General features: G+C 37.5%; 1 pseudogene across 1 annotated transcript; it reads left to right on the top strand.

The window, feature by feature from the left end:
- The first annotated feature begins 6406 nt into the window (after positions 1-6406).
- LOC111549884 lies at positions 6407-7428 on the top strand (annotated as a pseudogene). Its single transcript, XR_003309464.1, has one exon. The product of XR_003309464.1 is annotated as an M-phase phosphoprotein 8 pseudogene (transcript).
- The last annotated feature ends 2553 nt before the right edge of the window (positions 7429-9981 follow it).

Raw genomic sequence — 9981 nt, 5'->3', positions numbered from 1 at the left:
TATCACTTTTTTTTTTTTTTTTAAGACAGAGTCTCACTCTGTTACTCAGGCTGGAGTGCAGTGGTGTGATCTTGGCTCACTGCAACCTCTGCCTCTCTGTTTCAAGTGATTCTCCTACCTTAGCCTTTCGAGTAGTTGAGACTACAGGTGTCCACCACCACACCCAGCTAAGTTTTATATTTTTAGTAGAGAAGGGGTTTCGTCATGTTGGCCAGGCTGGTCTTGAACTCTTGACCTCAAGTGATCTGCCAGCCTGGGCCTCCTAAAGTACTGGGCTTAAAGGTATAAGGCACCACACCTGGTCTTATGTATATCCTTTTAAATTTACCTTATTCATCTTTTGGAATCTTTCAATCCAAGATTTTAGAATTACTTCAGCCCTGGAATATTGTTTCTATTTTTCCTTTGCTTCCAATACCCCATTAAACACATACCCTTATATTATTTACTTGTGGGACTTCTTTTAGCAATTTCAGAAATTTCTATTATATTAATGATATCTTTTTTAAATATAATTTTCTTTTATTTTAGACCAGGACAATCTTTCCACTCACTCTTCTAACTAATGTATTCATTCTTTAGCTTAGCCTATTCTTTATTCCATTTATACCTTACATTTTCATATTTTGAAGATCAGTTTTTATGTCATCTGTTTCCTAATCTTTTGTGAATGGGATATAATCCTTCGAAGCATATTAATCACACTTACCTTAAAACTTTCTTTTTGCTTACTTTACTTCACTTGCCAAGTTGTTAATTTATTGCTGGGTTTGTTGCCTTTCATACACAAATTTATTTTTCAAAGTCTGTTAATTCTTGTTTTTCTTCATATCTTTGTATCTTATACTTCCTATTTGTCTGCTTGTGGATGCAAATTACAAACGCTAGATTTTTTTTCTTTTATAGCAGCAGAAGTATAAGGTGTGCAGAAGGAAAGATATGTAATTAACTTGTTTTCTATTTGCCTACTGAAGCTTGTAAATTGCCTTGGCTACTGTTCTGCATTTCAGGTTCTATCTCCTACTTAGCATGGACCAAACATTTCTGCTGTCTGCTTCTTTGCAAGAGAGTGAAGGTCCATGTGAAGGGGTCAAAGACATAGTCCACTCTCAGAACCAAACAGGTCTTTTAGGGAGCTTAATTTTAAATTTGCTTACCCATCTAGCCAATCCCAATTATTATTATTATTTTTGTCAAAATGCGTTCTTACATTTTGTCTTCCAGCATGCTTACACATGCTTATAAAATGTTTTTTTTTTTTTTTTTTCCTGTAATTTCAAGCTATTGAGGTGAGTGGAAGATATAGAATGTGTGCTCAGCCAGCCATCCTGATCGAAACCAAAGCACAAAAAGGGACAAAGTTGTAAGTCTAACCCAGTTATCCGACACAAACATTATTCTTGCCTCACTATGCTATGTAATAACACTCAAAACGCATGATAAACATAAATTTGGTAACCAGATGATAACATGACTCTCCTGTTCTCATTGGATTGATTAACTTTTTTAAGTTTACCCTTAGGCATGTGAAAAGAGAAATTTTTAAATCCTATGGACAGGAGCTCCTTATGTAAGATCAGATCAATTATGAATTCAGTTGGTGCCTGCAAATCTCCCTGGAGGCGGGATGGCTTAGTTGCTAGCTTTGCCTTTTAAGGTAAATAATAGAACCAATTAGCAATATTCTTGTTCAACATGGATAACAACATTTGTTTACTATACACAAAGCTTAATATAAAATGAACTGCCTTTTATTTGGTGATTGAATTATTACCTCCATTGGCAGAGCAAAATTCCTATGCCATCAAAGTTTTATGAAGTACATAACATTCTTATTTCCATCTGAAATCATTTATACTGATGTCATTTATTATTAGAATTATTGATTAGGTCAAAATTAGGAAAAACTTACAATTTAAATCTTTCTGTTTCATTTTATTCCCTCTCCTGGCTTCTCTTTATCACCTACCAAGGCTTACTAAGAGACAAGTAAAACCAGCACTAGGTTCACAGAATTAATTGTTCATACACCAACATTTGTGACATTTGTCTATTTTAGCTAATAAGATAGACTTATTTGTGTATTTCTCCTTGCTTGAATTTGCTCACACAAACACTTAACAGGTCTCTTTCCGAGAACAGTCTGATTCATTAGTATGAATGTGTACCGGGCTGTCATGTTACCTCTAGCAGTCATTTCTAGTAACTTAAAAGATATGAATATGAAAATATTTTCGTCTCAAATTAGTTCTAGGTCACCCATAGAGATGTCATCTGTTACCTGAAAATTGCTTCTAGTGTGCGTTCATTCCTCTGCTTTCTCTGCTACATTTTTAGAAGTCAATGTCTAATAAAAATGACTAATTTTTCCTAGGGAATCACTGGAACCAAATTTCCCTTGTAACACTTCTAGTCAACAAAATGAAACATCACATTGAGATTCCTTGTGAGCTCCATTATGGTGCTTGTGGCCAAATATTCAAGTCATTAGAAGTATTTTACCATGCAGTTTCTCAAACAGTTTTAAAATACCCCTGAGAACAATTGGATAATTATGCCACTAGTCAACTTTCCAGGGGATCAGTTTGTCTACTTAAGAACTTTGTCATGATTTGACAGCAAGAAAATTTGCTCTGTAATTATTATTCAATCTGTAATCATTATTCAAGTTATACGATCCTGATCTGAACCAAATAAATGTGAGAAATGTCCATCAAAACAAATCAAGCTTTGCCTAACCAGTGGCATGCTCTAGGTAAAAGCTTTCTGGTACTTGTGTGCTAGAGATCGCAGGAATGGTAATACATCGAATTCCTCAACCTTTGGGGTTTTCAAGGTTAGCTTAAGAACCTTAAGAACTTATGCATTTAACTTGAAGTCATAACGTTCTTATACTCCATCACGCCTTACAAGTTGTTTTAATCCATGGGTTCATGACTGGAAAAACACAGAATTATTCATCTGCATAACTACTAAAGGGCAGAAATCAACTCAAATAACTTTCAGAAAATAATTTATTCACTTCTCAATGTCCAAAATAACCACCAGGCTGGGCGCAGTGGCTCACACCTGTAATCTCAGCACTTTGGTAGGCCCAGAAGGGCAGATCACCTGAGGTCAGGAGTTCAAGACCAGCCTGGCCTACATGGCGAAATCCCGTCTCTACTAAAAATACAGAAAAATTAGCCGGCCGTAGTTGCATGTGCCTGTAGTCCCAGCAACTTAGGAGGCTGAGGCACGAGAATCACTTCAACCCAGGCAACAGAGGTTGTAGTGAGCATAGATTGCACCACTGCACTCCAGCCTGGTCGACAGAGTGACACTTGTCCTCAATAAAAGAAAAAATCCCACCAATTTGGCCATAGAGGTGCTGCATCCTCAGATGGTGATATTGTGTTACAGTAAAACAATTCAAGTATTACTGAGAACTAGATTATTTTTATCTGACACTTTTCAAATGAAAATCATTGAATATACTAAACAGTTACTCAAGTGAAAAATTCTTTATAAACAAGCTATCAATTTTCAGAAAAAGTTTAATAAAACGTGCTCCATTTTTACTAATACTTAACTTTTTAATTATCAGCTTTTAAACATATAATCTTATGTATTCTTATTCCCTTATTACTTAATCTGCTTGTAAATTGAATTCAGACCCCCTGGTTTGCCATTCACATATTCTTTTTCACTCATCATTAAAAACCTCCATTACATTTTGCTTATCTGCCGAGGGTAGATTTGGGAGCAAACTACACTGCCTAGAACATAGCAGGGATTCAATAAATTAATTGATTCACTGACTAATGTTAGTTTATTTTTTGCTTGTTCTCTTGAAGACTCATTTCTTCTCTCTTCAGCACAGAAAAAGAACTATACAACAAAGAAATAAAAACCCACTACTAGAGAATTGATACTGGAAAGATAATTTCCTTCTAGTCCAGCATCCTTTCTAGGATACCTTTTTACCCAACAAAAAACAATTTCTTTTTAGTAGGTTTTTTTTTTTTTTCTTTTTTGTGGCCTAATGTTATGCGACCAGAAGTTTGTTGGTCCATCAACTTGCCACTGAAGCAATGGGTTTAAATAAAACCTGCCTGAAATAAAGGAAACACATCTCTTACAACAAAGCAGAATATAACAAAGCAGAATATGTTCAAACAGAAAACTGATGAAGGATTTCAAATTATTTCATTGCAAGCTTCAGCAGAGAATTTCTTTGTGGTCAAGCTAGGTCACAACTGGGCTGTGAGGATTTATAAGGTGGAATCATCAGGGAGTGGAAGAACTAAGATGTAATTGAGTGGATACCCATCCTAAGGTAAATTACAATTCATTAACTGCATCTCAAGCAATCTCAAGTGTTAAGAATTTTGAGCATACTTTGAAAATTTAGGAGAGTGCTTTGAACAGAGCCAAGAGAAACACAATGTATAGATCTGAATATAAAATTAGTAATTACCATAATGAATACCCTCAGTCTTTTAAGACAATAGAAAGTTATTATTACTGGATACACATAAGCTGACTTATTGTTCCCCTCAGTATCCTACCAATTGGAAGCATGTGGAACATATAGGGGAACTAGGTCTTACTACAGCAATCTGCAATGGTATCACAGTGAAGGAAAAAATGAAAATACCCTCTTCTAAAGTTACAAGTAAAAACAACAAAATATAGCTGCCTTTGCACCTGTTGGTAACGCTCTTTAAAAGAGGGATACTATTAATATAAATGCCATCCTTCTCCACACTTTTCTCAAGATCCTACAAACAGTGGAGCCAGTGTTTCATGTAGAGAAGGAGGTCTGCTTACACAACTCAGTAGTGTCATTAACATCCATTGTGAGAACTAGACTGAGCCTTCTCACTACCCTGGGTGGCCCTGCCCAGTATCAGAGGATGAGATTTGGGTCTGTGAACAAGAGTTGGGAGTCATTGCTTGGTGTCAGAGAGAAAATGGGCCACGTCAGAATGCGGCTTTCCAGGTATACACAGCATCTGAGAGGGTTGGCTTTCCTAAGGTCAGGGGTCAAACAGGATGTGATTTTTAAATATTTCCATAGTGTAGGAGTAGTGCTGCTGTATTAGTCCATTTTCATGCTGCTGATTAGGACATTCCTAAGACTGGGTGATGTATGAAAAAAAAGAGGTTTAACGGACTCACATTTCCACATGGCTGGGGAGGCCTCACAATCATGGCGGAAGGCGAAAGGCATGTCTTACATAGCAGCAGGCAAGACAGAATGAGAGCTAAGCAAAAGGGGAAACCCCTTATAAAATCATCAGATCTCATGGGAATTATTCACTACCATGAGAGCAGTATGGGGGAAAACACTCCCATGATTCAATTATTTCCCTCCAGGGCCCTCCACAACAGGTGGTAATTATGGGAGCTACAATTCAAGATGAGATTTGGGTTGGGACACAGCCAAACCGTATCAACTGCCTGTAAAACAGAAGCCTGAACTAGAGGAACTTTTGAGGACTGTTTTCAGTCTTCGTGCTTTTCTCTGCTGAGTAAACATGAAAAAGACACAAATGTCTGTCACATTAAAAAAGCAAACGAACAAGAAAAAGTGGTTAAAATATAGAGAGAAGGAGAAAAATATCCTAAGGGATGACTTTCCTGGGACATTTTGCCTGTTAAAATCTCTGCGGCCAATTTTGATGTAAAAGGTATGGATGGAATTGTGTCAGGATCTTTTAAAAGAAGTTCTGCAATGGAAAATAGGTCAGTTAATATATGAAAAGCAACATGCGATTAATCATGACTAAAGTATGAGGAGATAAAATAAAAAATTTAATAGGAAAAGTTTCTGGAACGATTTAAAACAATAAAGTACTCGGAGGGAAAAATATATAAACAATTTAAAAACTATATTTAAAGTGTGCAAGTATATAGAAGCAATCCAGACAGCACATATCTAAGTGTGTTAATTGAATTAGTTGCAAAATGACTTTAATCATATGCTGGTGAAAAGAGCATAGTAGCAGTTTTCAAGCTAAAATGTGACAAATTATGCAAGTATAAATATAATCAGGAAGTAAATATAGAGAAAAAATGATGAAAATTAAATATAATGAAACGAAAATTATATATAAATATTTTTAAAGGTAATATAATAGGAAAAAATTAAGATAATGGGCTCAAGAGCAGTCATATTTATAGGAGTGGTGGGTACTAGAGATGACACTCAAAAGAAGTAGCTCTTCTGGAACTCTTAAAACTGAGTATACATTTTGTCAAGCTTCCCAGCTTTCCCTCTTTGTTTCTAGCTTACCCTTTCTTCTTCAAAGAACTCTTGGAGAGTAGTTGAGAATATTTGATTCAGGTAAAGAGAGAGAAACCACAAATACTGATAAAATATTTGCAAAAACGTTTTTTAAAGTACGTGTACATTCAAAAACATTTTAAAAATACAAACAGTCACTTAAAGAGAGGAGGAACACCAGAGACGAAACGGACACTTGGGCATACATTGCTGCAGAAGGTGATCAGGAGGTTTCAGACAGCGTGTGCCAAGCAGATGAGAATTCGGATGGCAGGCAGCAGATTCTGAGTTTGGGCATGGACCTGCAGTTGGAATGGATGAAGTTAGAAGATTTCCAAAAGCACCTTGATGGGAAAGATGAGAATTTTGCTGCAGTAGATGCAATTCCAAGTAATGTGTTAAGGGATGCTGTAAAAAATGGGGAGTATATTACTGTAAAAGTTGCACTTAATTCAAATGAAGAATATAACCTGGACCAAGAGGATTCCAGTGGAATGACACTGGTGATGCTTGCCGCCGCGGGAGGGCAGGACGACCTCCTGCGACTCCTCATAACAAAAGGCGCGAAAGTGAACGGTCGGCAGAAAAATGGGACCACCGCCCTCATTCATGCCGCAGAGAAGAACTTTTTAACAACAGTGGCTATTCTTTTGGAAGCGGGAGCTTTTGTCAATGTCCAGGAGAGCAATGGTGAGACCGCACTGATGAAGGCCTGTAAAAGAGGAAATTCAGACATTGTACGACTTGTGATTGAATGTGGAGCTGACTGCAACATCCTGTCAAAGCACCAGAACAGCGCCCTGCACTTCGCCAGGCAGTCCAACAACGTGCTTGTGTACGACTTGCTCAAGAGCCATCTAGAGACACTTTCAAGAGTAGCAGAAGAGACAATAAAGGATTACTTTGAAGCTCGCCTTGCTCTGCTAGAACCAGTTTTTCCAATCGCATGTCATCGACTCTGTGAGGGGCCTGATTTTTCAACAGATTTCAATTACAAACCCCCACAGAACACACCAGAAGGCTCCGGCATCCTGCTGTTTATCTTCCATGCAAACTTTTTGGGTAAAGAAGATATTGCTCGGCTCTGTGGACCATGTAGTGTACAAGCTGTAGTTCTGAACGATAAATTTCAACTTCCTGTTTTTCTGGTAAGATAACTCTGTATTTCACTATTGAAAAGTAAATTCTTCTAATCAAAAGCAAAAACAAAATATAAAAATATAATCAAATAAGCAGATATATATGTCTCAGATTCTTGGCATTCTGATCCTATAACCATCATTACCAGCTGTGTAATCTTGAACAAACCTCTTTGCCCCTGTGTATTCCAAGTTTTGTTTTGTGGTTTTGGTCTTATAAAATGACTGGAGTTGGCAAGATACTCTCTGATGTCATTTGTTCTATGTTATGTGTAGTGTTATAATTTTAAAATCAACCTTGTCACACAAACCTTTGATGAGACTTTTAGAGAGGCATTATAAGGCATTTGCTAAAGCTTGCGTGTATAAAAAAAAGCTAAAAAATTAAGTTGAATAGTCTCACTTTCTAAATGTACTTTTAAAATGCTGAAATAAGTGCTAAAATCATTCATTGTCAGAAGTAACTCTGCCAGTGGCCACAGAACATGTAATGTCTTGAATGTTTTCCACTTCTAGCTTTTATAATAAGACACCAATGTTAGATTTGGAAGGGAGCAGATTTGGAAGAGAGTTGTAAGTATTAAAATCCTATCTGTCCTGAGGAATAAGTAATCTGAAAAGGAAGAAAGAAAAGGATTTAAAACTAGCTATTGCCAGGCAGTTAACATTGTGATTTATTATTTTTATAGGTTATTATGTAACTATTAACATGCTGCCTTTTCTTCAAAGTTTATACCACACAGTAAAAGCAGGAGAGCTAGAAATACTGAGCATGTATTTCTGCAAGAAGGAATATGCTGCAGGCTTGAGCTAAAGCTTTTAGACATCTACATAAGAATTATTATTGAAGTTAGTTGATGAGATTTCAAAGAGAGACAAAGAAAGCAAAGAGAACATAAGACTGATCCTGGTGATACCTATCTTTAGAGCACAGGAAGGCATAATTAGGTAAAAGGAATATCAAGGAGCCTAAATCTAGAGAAGCAGAAGGACTTTAACAAGGGAATGCTTAAGAAAACGAAGAGCAGCGGCCAGGAGCTGGCTGGACGCAGTGGCTCACGCCTGTAATCCCAGCACTTTGGGAGGCCAAGGCCAGAGGATCACCTGACATCAGAAGTGAAACCCTGTCTTTACTAAAATACAAAAATTAGCAGAGGCAGGAGAATTGCTTGAGCCTGGGAGGTGGAGGCTGCAGTGAGCCGAGGTCGAACCACTGTACTCCAGCCTGGGCGATAGAGCAAGATACTGTCTCAAAAAAAAGAAAGAGCAGCACAAAGATAAAGGGAAAATTATCCATAGTATTTTCATGGCTATAATATACATAGTTTTAGAGAGACGGGGTCTTGCTATATTGCTAGGCTGGTCTCAAACCCTAGGCCTCAAGTGATCCTCCTATCTTGGCCTCCCAGACTGGGATTAAAGGCATGATCCACAACTCCCAGGTGATTTCCATGGATATAGACAGAGATTTTCTTGCAGCCAAATCATTACTGACAAAGAATTCCCTCTTGTCTAGTAGAGGAAGGGTGAGAGAGCTGCAGCCCACACTCGACCTTCTCCCACATTCTCTCTAAACTGTACCCATTACTCTCGTTCCTTTCTCTTTAAAAATCCAGAGAACTGATTTCAAAGCCTGAGACAGGTGAAGGTCACTTTTAAACAAGGTTTTATCAGTGGAAATAGCAGCGTTTACTAACCCAGAGAAGAGAATTCATGTAGAAGCTTCATGACACATCAGGCAGAAAGCAGCGGCACGAGAACAGAGGTCATGCTTCAGAGCCTAGATGAATGCTGGGTGTTCTGTGAGACTCAGCTTGCTTCTCAGAACTTCACTGGCAGCACTGCCTTTACTTTTTCTGATTTCCCTCCTTTTATGTAGCTTAGCCAGATCTCTCTGTCTCTGTTTCTCAATTTCTCCCTCTCCTTCTCTCCCCACAACACCCTTCTCTCTCTCTCTCTCTCACACACGCACACACACACACACACACACACACACACACAAGCATCCTCATCAAAAAATGCCTTTTCTTTTCCAAGGAAGGGTTATAAGTGAGCCCCCACTTTTGATCTCTCTTGCGGGTCACCAAAGTTAATTAAAACTCATACATAAAGAAAAGTTCTAAAACTTTTTACTTACCTCAGAGAAGTATCAAAATGTTGACAATTTCAAGGATCAAGCAAAGGCTTTAATATTAACAAAATTCACATTTAAATTTTAATAATTTTTAAATAACCACAAGGCTCATCTTTAAAGCAAAGACTATACCAGATGGTCCTTTGCCGGCACAAATTGTTCTCTATGTTTATAGCAGGTTTCTGTAAGTGCCTTTGATAGATAGCAACCAGTTGCGTTACAAAGCAGTGTGACATCAGGTCAATCATGATGAAACTTGATAATGCCACATCAATAATATGACATTTTATGCTGCAGATTGGAACAAATTGCTGGAAGGGAAGAAAGTGATATCTAGTAATGAATCCCTATTCTAAACAAATGTTAACTCATCATATTGTCTTTGTTGATGAAATTCAAGGCCAAAGGCATGATAACATTGACTCTCAGAATCCCTA

Source organism: Piliocolobus tephrosceles, chromosome 5 (genome assembly GCF_002776525.5).
Source record: "Piliocolobus tephrosceles isolate RC106 chromosome 5, ASM277652v3, whole genome shotgun sequence".
Classification (NCBI taxonomy): Eukaryota; Metazoa; Chordata; class Mammalia; order Primates; family Cercopithecidae; genus Piliocolobus; species Piliocolobus tephrosceles.
Note: the sequence above shows the minus strand (reverse complement) of the source record. Positions and strands in the feature narration are given on the sequence as shown.